Below are 13,413 nucleotides of genomic sequence, written 5' to 3' on the forward strand. Positions count from 1 at the left end.
TGACTTACAGATTTTAAGTAACTGCTATGTTCAGGGTCAAAACTATATTTTTTCCCCCTCAAAAGTTTGCATACCCTTAGAGAATTTTTTTATAAATGTACCATTTGTTAAGAAAACATGAGTGAGCAGGCAAAACACATGCCTATTATTTCTTATGGGATTCATATTAAATTGTAGGTCATAACAGAATGGCACAATCATAAATCAAAACGTCAATAAATAAAACAATGAAATGAACCCTGTTCAAAAGTCTGCATACCCTTAGTTCTTAATACTGTTTATTGCCCCCTTTAGCATTAATGACAGCATGCAGTCTTTTGTAATAGTTGTCTATGAGGCCCTGAATTCTTGCAGGTGGTTTAGCTGCACATAGGTCTTGGCAAAATGCCAAGGAACCACACTTTTGAGATCTCCCCAGAGTGGCTCAATGATATTAAGGTCAGGAGACTATGATGGCCACTCCAGAACCTTCACCTTGTTCTGCTGTAATCACTGGAGTGTCAAACTGGCCTTGTGCTTAGGGTCATTGTTGTGTTGGAAAGTCCAAGAGCGTCCCATGCGCAGCTTTTGTGAAGAAGAATGCAAATTGTCTGCCAGCATTTTCTGATAACATGCTGCATTCATCTTGCCATCAATTTACACAAGATGTCCCCTGCCTTTAGAGCTCACACCCCCCCCAAAACATCAGTGAGCCACCAACATGCTTCACAGTGGGGATGGTATTCTGTTCACTATAGGCCTTGTTCACCCCTCTCCAAATATAACGCTTATGGTTGTGACCATAAAGCTCTATTTTGGTCTCATCACTCTAAATTACAGTGTGCCAGAAGCTGTGAGTCGTGTCAAGGTGTTGTTGGGCATATTGTAACCAAGCTTTTTTGTGGCACTGGCGCAGTCAAGGCTTCTTTATGGCAACTTGACCATGCAACTCATATTTGTTCAAGTATTGTTGTATTGTGCTCCTTGAAACAACCACACTGTCCTTTTCCAGAGCAGCCTATATTTCTCCTGAGGTTACCTGTGGGTTTTTGTATCCCGAACAATTCTTCTGGCAGTTTTGGCTGAAATCTTTCTTGGTCTACCTGACCTTGGCTTGGTATCAAGAGACCTGACGGCATTTGCAAGGCCTTGGATATCTTTTTATTTTCTCTTCCATCTTTATAAAGTTCCATTACCTTGTTATGCAGATCTTTTGACAGTTATTTTCCGCTCCCCATGGCTCAGTATCTAGCCTGCTCAGTGCATCCACATGAGAGCTAACAAACACATTGTCTATTTATACACAGATACTAATTGCAACTTAAAAAGCCACAGGTGTGGGAAATTCACCTTTAACTGCCATTTTCACCTGTGTGTGTCACCCTGTGTGTCTGTAACAAGGCCTAACATTCAACGGTATGTAAACTTTTGATCAGGGCCATTTGGGTGATTTCTGTTTTCATTATGATTTAAAAAGGAGACGAACAACTATGTGATAATAAATGGCTTCATATGATCACTATCCTTAAATAAAAGACATTTTGTTTGCATGATCAGTCATATTTTCAAAATCAATGCCAAAATGTTACAATTTCTGCCAGGGTATGCAAACATATGGGCACAACTGTAGATAGACTGGCAACCATTTGGTTAATAGTTAGATTGGTCTGGCAACCATTTGCTTACGAGACATAAACACAAATTGAACGGCTGCTTCCTAATTTTCAAACCAGTAAAGAACGGTATATATTACTGAAATCTGAATTTGATGAGTGTCGTGTTAGTGCAGCTTCTATCCACCAGAGGGCCGTACAGTAACATCCATAGAGGTGGATAGAGGACATCTTCAATGTAATGTGATTTAGCTTGGACATCGTCAATGCCACCGCAGGGAGGGAATGAACACCATGGGTTCATTCCCTCCTGAAACTGACCCAGCAGGCATTAGACCAGGCATCCTAGAGTAACTGACCCAAGGTGGAGTACAAAAAACGGCTTCTCCCACAAAGACCCTTGGGTCAAGAATAACCCAGACCATGCTCTGAATTCCCTCACCTCTGCCAGCTGAAAGCACACTGCGTGCTAGGCATGGAGCAGTGAAATCCAGTCAGTTAAAAACGTCAAAGGTATACCCAGCTTACCACCGCACAAATCTCTGCCACTTTAACTCATAAAATAATGGCCAGTACATGCACACCTCCTTGATGAGTCAGATCAGTCCCCCCCCAGACATCAGCTGCTGTACTGTTACAGTAGATGCCATGGCGATAGCCTCCATAATCCAGAGGATGGGAGGGTGCACAGTACTAAATACTGACGAGTTCCCAGCAAACTCAGGTTAGACTAGCAATAAGTACACAACAGCTGCATAGTGGAAGAGACAGGGAAGAGAGATACAGACCCTGCGTGGCATTAGCTATTGTGTTTGAAGCGTGTATTTGTGTTAAGCCTCCAGGTTTAGTAGTCGTCGCTTTGGCGATATATATTCTAATGAAATATCAAATACTGTATGTCTGAATGATTGGATGAGTAGTAGGGCAGTGGTGAGTGTGAGCGTTGTTTATTTTTATTTCAACAGACATGCGTCCAATCAGATCTGGGTTTCCAAGCCTCACCGTGTTTCTGTCTTGAAGGAAAATGTATGGAAAGTGATTTGTTAGTTACTTTAAGGTAGTGTAATCCACATGATAGGGTGAGTACATCAACGCTAGGTTAGTAGCAGTCGGGGAAGACAACATACTGCAAATGAATGACAGAGACCAGATTTAAAAGTAATAAAAGCAATATTGATGTAGTGATAGAATTAGAAATAGCATAAAAATATACAATCACTAAGTAGTTCAAAATAAAAATAGGAAACAAAAATTTTAAATATTTAGGAATATACCCTCACCTAAAGGATTATTAGGAACACCTGTTCAATTTCTCATGAATGCAATTGTCTAATCAACCAATCACATGGCAGTTGCTTCAATGCATTTAGGGGTGTGGTCCTGGTCAAGACAATCTCCTGAACTCCAAACTGAATGTCAGAATGGGAAAGAAAGGTGATTTAAGCAATTTTGAGCGTGGCATGGTTGTTGGTGCCAGACGGGCCGGTCTGAGGATTTCACAATCTGCTCAGTTACTGGGATTTTCACGCACAACCATTTCTAGGGTTTACAAAGAATGGTGTGAAAAGGGAAAAACATCCAGTATGCGGCAGTCCTGTGGGCAAAAATGCCTTGTTGATGCTAGAGGTCAGAGGAGAATGGGCCGACTGATTCAAGCTGATAGAAGAGCAACTTTGACTGAAATAACCATTTGTTACAACCGAGGTGTGCAGCAAAGCATTTGTGAAGCCACAACATGCACAACCTTGAGGCGGATGGGCTACAACAGCAGAAGACCCCACCGGGTACCACTCATCTCCACTACAAATAGGAAAAAGAGGCTACAATTTGCACGAGCTCACCAAAATTGAACAGTTGATTTCTGTTGAGACATTCAGATGGTAGAGTCAAAATTTGGCGTAAACAGAATGAGAACATGGATCCATCATGCCTTGTTACCACTGTGCAGGCTGGTGGTGGTGGTGTAATGGTGTGGGGGATGTTTTCTTGGCACACTTTAGGCCCCTTAGTGCCAATTGGGCATCGTTTAAATGCCACGGCCTACCTGAGCATTGTTTCTGACCATGTCCATCCCTTTATGACCACCATGTACCCATCCTCTGATGGCTACTTCCACAGGATAAGGCACCATGTCACAAAGCTTGAATCATTTCAAATTGGTTTCTTGAACATGACAATGAGTTCACTGTACTGAAATGGCCCCCACAGTCACCAGATCTCAACCCAATAGAGCATCTTTGGGATGTGGTGGAACGGGAGCTTCGTGCCCTGGATGTGCATCCCACAAATCTCCATCAACTGCAAGATGCTATCCTATCAATATGGGCCAACATTTCTAAAGAATGCTTTCAGCACCTTGTTGAATCAATGCCACGTAGAATTAAGGCAGTTCTGAAGGCGAAAGGGGGTCAAACACAGTATTAGTATGGTGTTCCTAATAATCCTTTAGGTGAGTGTATATACCTGACTTTAGTCAGTGAAGTTGTTTTTCTCTTATAAGTCAAGTTATATTCTGTCCAATCTAAGTGTTCTCTTAGATTGAATGTATGTATATCTTGTTCCGTGTGGGTAGCAGTCCTACCACCCCTCAGGGATATATAAGTTCAGTTCAGTTCCTCTTTCCAAAAGCAGAAAAATCTTCTGTCTTCTGCATGTGATGTCTAACTGAGACAACTGGGTGGCTGCCCATCAAAGGAATCATCATTGTACACTACTTGAGAATAATATCATGCAGGACTGTCTGTCATACTCTAGTTGGATTCTTCAATTATCAATCAATATCTTAATTACTGTTATATGACTACACAGTACATTCATAAATTGATTTAATTAACCATTCAGTTTACAGTTTATAATAATATTATAAACTCTATAAATCACAGAAAATAAAAGTTTTAAGCTATGGCATAATAGCACATTCATATTCATTAGTATGTAACCCGTATGAAAGATTTTGAAGAGCTATCAAAGAAAACGTTGCATAACTCATTTAAAACAAATGATTCAACCACATATATACACTTATTCTCTGAAAAAACACATGGAAATGCTTGCCTTAACATGACTCAGTAACAGGCAATTTGCGGCCTTTCACATCATCATATCCCTTATGTCAAAAATGCATGTCCATTCTACTGTCCCGATATCAGAAATCAATATGCATTCTAGAATTTAAAACGTATTCTAGCATATCAGAAAAAAGATTAGTTTGTTTAACACTTCCTAATGGTGTCTAGCGAAATATTACTGGCTAATAAGCTTTTAAAACAGCCAGTGGCAAAAGTCTTCCAGTTCATAGATGTTATTTGTGGTGGAGGTTAGTCAATTCAACACAGTGGTTAATGGTGAGTTTGAATAATCTAGTGACATCTAGCGACACGGTTGATACAACAATTATCACTTTTTATTGCAGGCCGGCTGAACTAGACTTGCCTGGTTCTTTGTCTGTAAAGCTCTGGAATCTTTTCAAAATTTCCTAGCTAACCTGGTGACAACTACCAATCATCCACAACAAGAGGCAGAACTTGTTCGGTTGGCAATTCTGATTAGTTTACTATATTTTTATGAAAACTTTAAATTAAAAATGATCATCATCCTAATTTGTAACTGGGTTACAGTAGGTTAGTTTAAGATATTTGCACCAGCGCATTAACAATCGCAGATCTAAATTCTGACTATAATGGTGTAAGTATAGCCTACAGCCCAATTCTCCACTTTAATTTCCATTTTAATTTATTTCATAGGCTACATTGTTTTAACATGATTCTTCAAGTTTTATAATAGGTAAAACTCTGTTTGTTTAAGATCATGTTCTTTTGAAGAGTGTGCATTAATTATGTTATTTTCCAGGGCTTTATCACTGCTAGGTATCAATCTCCATTAAGTTTTTTAAGTTTCTTACAATGATTCATTTCTGTCTTTGCATTGTGATGAGACAAGTTGGTAAATTCAGGGATATATTTTTTGTTTGTGAGTCTAGTAGTCTGTTTCTGGCCATTAGGCCCTTCTGACATCAAGAAACCAAAACTTGACTTGACCCCTTTGTGACAAACTATTGACAAACTATTGACTGGTGACTGGTATCACTTCTGTCTTTCCTTTTGAAAAAACTCCTCTGATATCTCTCTCAGAACTATTTGCTCAACCCTAACTAGTCAGGCTTCAAGACGGGTCACTCAACTAAGGCTACTCTAGTCTGTCAAAGGGGCTTTTCGCAAAGTTGACTCTACTTCTCCTAGATGTGTCCACTGCCTTCAGCTATGAACCATCAGATCCTCCTCTCTACCCTCACAGGGCTGGATGTCTCAGGCACTTGTAGGGTATAAGGGCAATTATCAGGATTGCGAAGGAGAGGACCACAGGTTCAGACCTAGAATGGAGCAAGGTGAATGTTCATTGGAAGAAGCTAATCTGTTAGGAACAGCCCATTGATGTGCGTCACTGTTTGCTATGTTGTGAGTTTAGAAGGGGTGAGTGTATCCAAGTTAAGAATGTAGGCTCAATTATAAGCTCAACCTACAGTTAGCTTGAAATGTTGCTAATTGGGCTATCCAGTTGGTACCTTTAGTTTACCTCAACTGGTTGGAACTTTGTCAAGGAGTATGGTTATGTGTGTTGTGAAGAAAAGGACCTCAGGTTCATGCCCACAGTGGGTTTAGGTGAATTGTACGAAGAGGACAGAAAACTGTTATCAACATCACAGTGACATCACTTTCAAATGATGTACAACATTTATAGAGTAACAAACTTTCTTCACACCAGAAATGTACATGAATGGCCATTCCAATTAGAATTATTACTATAAAGCCTTCAACATCTGGGTTGGTAAGAGCAAACTCAGGTAGATACAACTACTGGTATAAAAACAACTCAGTGTAAAAAATAAATTGCTAATTTAGCAAGTACAATTATTTTTCAAACAAATCATTGACTTTGATTCCTTGCTAATTTCACTAAATTGCTATTTCAATACATTGAAAAGGAAGAGAGGGAATGCATCAATGCATATTAGGGAATGGATTTGACAAACAAATTGTTGATCTTTCTAAATAAAGGAATTTCACAAATGATCAATCAAGTTTTAGGCAATAAACCAACAGTATTTCCTAACCATTTCATCATACAATCAAAGGCACACACTGTAAAGCATATTGTACATAGTTTTCTGTTTAGATTTTACAGTATCTTTTACAAGTACTGAAACCCTAAAACATGTTTTTAAAACACTCATCAAAAACACCATACTGAAGAGCATTTTGGGGGGTTTCCACAGTACCCAACTTGTACGCTTTTACCCCATAATCACAGACTTTCGTAACGTTATGAAGGTCAATTTAAGAACTTGATGTTTAATGGTTCCTTAGCATAAAAATATTTTATTGGCCAAGAAAAACAAATCTATAGTTCCGTTTTCTTTAAACGGCCATTGCAACCTTAGCTACATTTTTGCCTTCAAATATTTGAAGTAATTGGGACATATGTATAAAAAAAAGCTTTACATCAGCAATATATTTTAATTTAATGTTAATTAAAGGGGTTACCAAACAAACATGCTTATGTTCCAGATGTAAATTTTAGCAGTTACGTATAGTGGAAACATTTTAGTACCAGGGGATACATTCAAGTCAAGGGATACATTCAGTTGTTGATTGGTATTGAATCATATTTGTTCTTCATGAATATTCCATACATCATCTCTTCATTAGATAGTTGTTTTCGCTAATATATACAAGAGAGGCGTGTCTACCTAGAACAATGCATTAATTCCCAGATCACTCAACCTCCAAACACAAATTATCTATCACACATCCCTGAGGTTGACATAGTACCTTGAGAGAGAATCTAAGCACAGATGTTCTCTTGTCCTTAAATATCTAAATTAGCCTAATTGTAACAAAACACACATTCAAACAGTAATAATATAATCCAAATACTACACAGGTAGGACACAGGCACACGGAGAACAGCGGTAACAAAAACAGAAAAAACAATGCAGTGGCATGAGAACCAAATCATGACCGACAGGAAACACTAGGGCAGGAGGAACTTAAATAGAGATAGTGATAAAGAACTCAGGTAAAGGCATTAACAACAAACACCTGTCTGTGCTCTAAATGAGGGAGAAAGGATGTTGGATCTAACAGGCCTGTCATGCCAGGACGTGATAGTGTCATGATGATTCTTCAGCTAAACCAAATATTTTATATTTTTAAACACGTAAAACATACTGTATATAATGTTGCTCACATTTGCACCTCATTTTTAATACACATTTCTTATGGCTCCCCCCTCCCCGTTGCTGTGTATACCGCATGTGATTCTCTTCAGCCAGGTAAATCAAGTTACGACATGTTTCATTTGGCTGGATTAACTGCAGCTTGCACTCTTCTACAACTTCAGCAGCCAAGGTTGACTGCCCGGTTCTATTCTACATGGCTTGGCATTTGGCAACGACTGAACTGGACAACCTTTTGTAGCTGCCACTATTTCCATCTGCCAGGGCACAATGAGTTGGTGTAATCAGGTTCAGGAGGCGACATGTAATCGTAATGCAGAGAGTGCGGTCATCTTCCACGCTGGAAAATGTGTCTTGGTACTCAGCCTGCCCTGTGTCACTGAATAATGATAATTTAATTTATTCTCTTTGTTCCCAATGCAGTTATCATTTTTTGGACAGTCCTAAATGTGAAAATAAAATAGTTTAATGAAAAGGACGGAACATTTTGGTCCTTTCCCTAACTGTTTTTTTACGACGCTAGCTGTGCTTGTCAACTTTTTGCCATGTTTTTCTTAATATTCTTTTCGAGAACTATTCAAATGTTGAGCAGAGTTTATGTAGCCTATGTATTGTTACATTGCGTGTCTATCTTTCACATTCATTTATCACTTCACTGGGTTCATTATTCCACCAGACGGTCGATTACCAGATGGTTTTATTCTCTGTCTTGCCTCACACCTAAGATTTATTACGTCCAGAACATCAACAAATGTCTAAAATAAATGAACAAGTCAATGAGAAAGTGAGAAATGTTGGTGTCAAAAAAGAAACTGTCTGCTAATCCAGTTAGTGTTCTCGTTTTTTTTCTGGGAGAAAACACGCTGTTCTCTGAGACCCCACGGTCTTCTGTTTCGGTTTATATGCTGGAATTCTATTGGGCTGGGTGTGTGCAGGCAGCCCAAGTGATTTGTTTAAGAATCCCATTATAACTACATGTCAAGACTTTTTTTACTATTAGGCCTCAACACATAAACACAATAGAGTACACCAAGTGCACCATCAGTCTTCCAAATGTGATTGGCAGCTTCATGTATTCTTGAGATTGCTTTGCATTGAGGTTGAAAGGTGGTTACCAAGCATTTAAAGCAGGCAAGAATGTTTGTTGACCCTTGCCAATTCATTTAATAGCATGCGTGTCAGTGGTTGTCTGTCAGACATATCTGTCTTCCAACGTTTGGTTGCGTGCTTTGCATGATAGATGTTTCCCCAATAAACAAAACAATCCCATCAATTTAAAATTCTTCAGTGGTGAAATACTTCAAACAAACCCCTCTATAGTTCCCTCTCACCTCACATACACATACAGTACATTGAGAATGGTCAGTAGAGAAAACATCACTTGTGAGACATTGATTCTGACTTAAGATCTTAATCATGATGGTTAACATTATAAATGATAGTCCAACTATAGTGAATGTGTCGTTAAGGGTTTCATAAAGGTGCTGTAATTGTTTAGGCCCCACGTCCAAGTTACAACCAGTTTTAACCAGTAGACACCATTCTCACGTCAATGAACGATGTGATTTTTGGCGATTCTGTAGACCCATGCAGATTGGGCAGGGTCGTGTGTTTGTTCGGCTGCCACTGGCTGTAGTTCCTCAAAGCAGTTACATTGGACAGTGCATCTGTTCAGTTTATGTGTAGGTGAAACTTGAACCACCTGATATATTTTGTGTTAGGTGTTAGGTCCCCTAATGACTGAGGTTAATGAAGCTACAAACAGGTGCGAAGACAATGCATGGAAGTATTTCAAATGCATTATGAAATTCACTTAAAGAAGCAGAACAGACTTTTGATAAAACCACTACAGTAAAATTCAAAACAGTTTACAATGACTCCTTTTTGCATTATGGTGTATGCTATTAGATTTCCTGGGTGGCTTGATGGTGCATTTTATCCTATTCAAATAAAGATAAATAATGAGTGCTTTCTTAGTAGGTATTTTACAAAAATTGTAAATCATCGCTTTTGTAGCGAAAGTTATAATTTATGTTCACAATATTAAATGTTACCGGGAAAATGCTTTGTCTAAACATTTTACCGTTTCAATGGTTCATTGTTCAAATGGTTTGCCCTTTAAATGGTTCACTTTCAATTGTTCACTGTTCAAATAGTTCAGTGTTTCAATGTTTCATTGGTCAAATGGTTTACACTTTGAACGCTTCACTGTTTCAAGGGTTCACTGTACGAACAGTTTGCTCTTTCAATTGCTTACTGTTCAAATGGTTCAGTGTTTAAGGGGTTCACTGTTTTAATGTTTCATTGTTGAAACAGTTCACTGTTTAAACAATTCACTTTTTCAATGGTTCCCTGTTTTAATGGTTCTGTGCATTTCCATTTTATATTTTAGTCAGGCTCCTGGACAGATTTTTCTTTGCATTAAAACACAAAGAGAGGGGCAAAAGGCATAGTTGGACAGAAATGGAGAGTCAGATGGGGAAAAGAGAATGAAGAGGAAAACGTCTGGAGGGGGGTATGGATACAGTGATAAAGAGAGATGCTGCAGGGAGAGACAGATGTGAAACAAGAAAAAGAGGAGGGGGGAAAGAAGGCAGGATGGGTATATTCTTGCATGCTTACGAAGGGGCAAAGCAGGTGGTCGGTAACTCACCCTGACACACTGCTCATCTACCATATTCACATCCACACTCTCACACACACACACACACACACACACACGGAGGGAGAGAGAGAGAGAAAGAGAGAGAGAGAGAGAGAAAATGCTGAAAAGTTTCAGTTGAAGCGCGGTGGGTGTAGAACATGCCCAACCCTGTAGGCAAAAAGGCAATATCCATCACCATGGCATTCATTATAGTCAGCATTCATTAGAGTGGCCTTCAGGGGCCCGGGTTATTCCCAATTAGGTCCGCAGTGAGATAATGACACGGCAGAGTCAGCCGGGACGGATGGGGAGTGATGGACGGAATATGGAAGTGTGGACGGACCAAATACCTTCAGCCCTTTGGGGGGGGGGGGTGAATGGAGGAGGGAGGAAGATGTTACAGGGTAATTTGATGTGTCAACTAAAATGAAGAAAAGATCTTTAGGTTGTTCGGATGGTTGTTCATCCAGCCCCAACAGTCTGTTTGACATTCCTCCGTCAGTGCAGGCTTTTGGGGATGCGTTGTTGGCAGAGATGAGACTAGAATGGTCCAAGGCCGAAGACCGAGACCTAGACCTCTGTATATATATACAATAGCTATAGAGCCAGGCCGCGAGACGACAACTGTCGTTCGCAGATAAAATAACTAGTCGTCAGTTAAACCAACTCCTGTTCATATCAGAAGAACTGTCATTCAGTCGTACATTGAAATGGTTGATTTTGTATTGGTGTTCTGTACCGGTGTGTTGAGTTAGTGGAGCTATCAACAGTTGAAACTATCAATGGCACATTTTAGACTGTTATAAATCACTACTTGCTTTTACAGACTTTAGAGTAAAATATCTCCTCCCAAATGAGCGAGCGAAGCAATTGCACTGTAGAGGCCCTGTGTGACCACGGAGATTGGTTGCTGCTTTTCATCTGTTTTTTATCGGGTTTACTTGCCACGTCTGTAACAATGAAAACATCATGGATCAATGTCTCGGTCATGAAATAGTAGACAAAAATATTACACTAAATGTGCCTTCTAATTAAATAAATAAATGCATTTGTAATTGGTTTGTGTAGGTGCATCACATTGCTAAGGCAATAGTTTCCATACAACTGGTCTGATGGCTAATGCTTGGCTCTTCGGCTGGGAAATGTGCTGGGAGTCATGTGTTATTATGAATCCTGAATCATTGCACCAGAGGATAGTGGGGAGCGTGTCTTGAGCTGCGTGCTGCAGGATTTACAATAGCCCCTGTTTTAATGCCTTGCGTCTTGGTTTTTGATTGGATAGTAAATCAAAGTGCCGTGACAAATGCTGTCTCTCCAGACATTTTGCGAAGGCTTTGTGAAATCCCTTGTCGTCCATTGCATGCTGGCCATTAGGAGAACCACGCTGGCACTACAGACTCGCTCCTCTGGCCGTCCGTTCCCTCCCGAAAATGCCCTCCGCAACTGCATATACAGTATATTGTCAAATGATGTCTACATACATTTTCAAAAGTGAAGCCATGGTGCCGTGATGCAATTTCGAAATAACCCCAGAAATGTGACCCAATATTGTCCCAGTGCAGTGGACAACAGCTCGTATCTGAACTACACTGTTTGTTGGCTGTCAAGTGTCTAATCACAGTGTTCTCCACTCACAACACTGCCGTCCAATCAGAACGGCTCAACCTAACTAAAAGTCCCACACCCCTACTGAAGTTGCAATGCACACACACCATGCAAACACACCATCCAGCCCCCTATTGCACTTGCAATGCGATGCTCACACACCATAAAAATACGAATGTGTATTTATTTATTTAATGATACGGAACATTTTGTCCTTTATGGACTGGATTTTGTGTCGTCAAACAGCACCGCTTGCGCCTCAGAAAATATCCATGTTAAGGTGGTGTCCAGTACAGTGGTGCAGGGAATACTGGTGCTCTGTGATAGGGCACTTGTGTGTTAAACGTTTGGGAATACAAACACTCATTCGGACGCACTTATGCACTGATCCCGTCCTGTCATAAGGTCTAGCACACTCATGCTGGGAATCAACACTTCAGTTCACATTAAGACAAACTGAATGTCTTTTTCCTGAAAAATCTAATATGCAGGTCCAACAACTGTTTTAGCATCAGATACCGCAAGCACTCATCTAGATCAGTCCTTTCATACTCTCTCTGAGTGGGGTATCTCCAGTCCAGGTAAAGGAAAAAAGCCATTGTTATTCTCGGAGGCAAGGTGACTCGTTGTTTAAGCACCCTTCAAACATGCATTCCAAATTGCTCCCTATTCCCTACCTTGTTCACTACTTTCAACAATGGCCTTGGTCAAAAGTGGTGCACTACGGAATTAGAGAGCCGTTCGAGACGTACACATTTGTTGCAGTGCCAGGTCCCCTTGGCGCGCACTGTGCTGATTAAACGCATCGACTGATCTGTCACAGGGCGGAGGCGCAGTCCAATGCAGTCAACGGCATACAGAAAACCTTCTCCTCTCCCTGTTCTCCTCACTTCATAATTCCCTTCAGCACATTATCATTCCATGTTCACTTATTTGATCTCTCCTTCTCCAAACCACATTAGAATCTCCTCTCCACCTCTGTGTCTCCTCCCGGCCAAAGGCTTCAATGAGACCCCCGGATATACACACAGTAGATTCCACAAAACTCCCTCTCCTTCTGTGGAGTTTTTAATCAGAATCCTAGAATGTAATGTGATCCCCTTGGAATGTTCAGCGAGTACCTCAGACCATTTCAGTCCCAGTGGGTTTTTGTTGATCAGCGTTCAACGCAGGTTTCCGTTGTGTTGATAAAACCTCACATTGATTAACCTGTTTCTCCCCTCAACCTAATCCAGCTAATGATAACAGCATTTTATATTTATTATATTTAAGTCAATCCCCGCTCTGCATAAATAGCCCTAATGGCTGTAGTAAGTAGATGCAAAAGCTAGAATGCA

This window comes from Esox lucius, chromosome 4 (genome assembly GCF_011004845.1).
Source record: "Esox lucius isolate fEsoLuc1 chromosome 4, fEsoLuc1.pri, whole genome shotgun sequence".
Classification (NCBI taxonomy): Eukaryota; Metazoa; Chordata; class Actinopteri; order Esociformes; family Esocidae; genus Esox; species Esox lucius.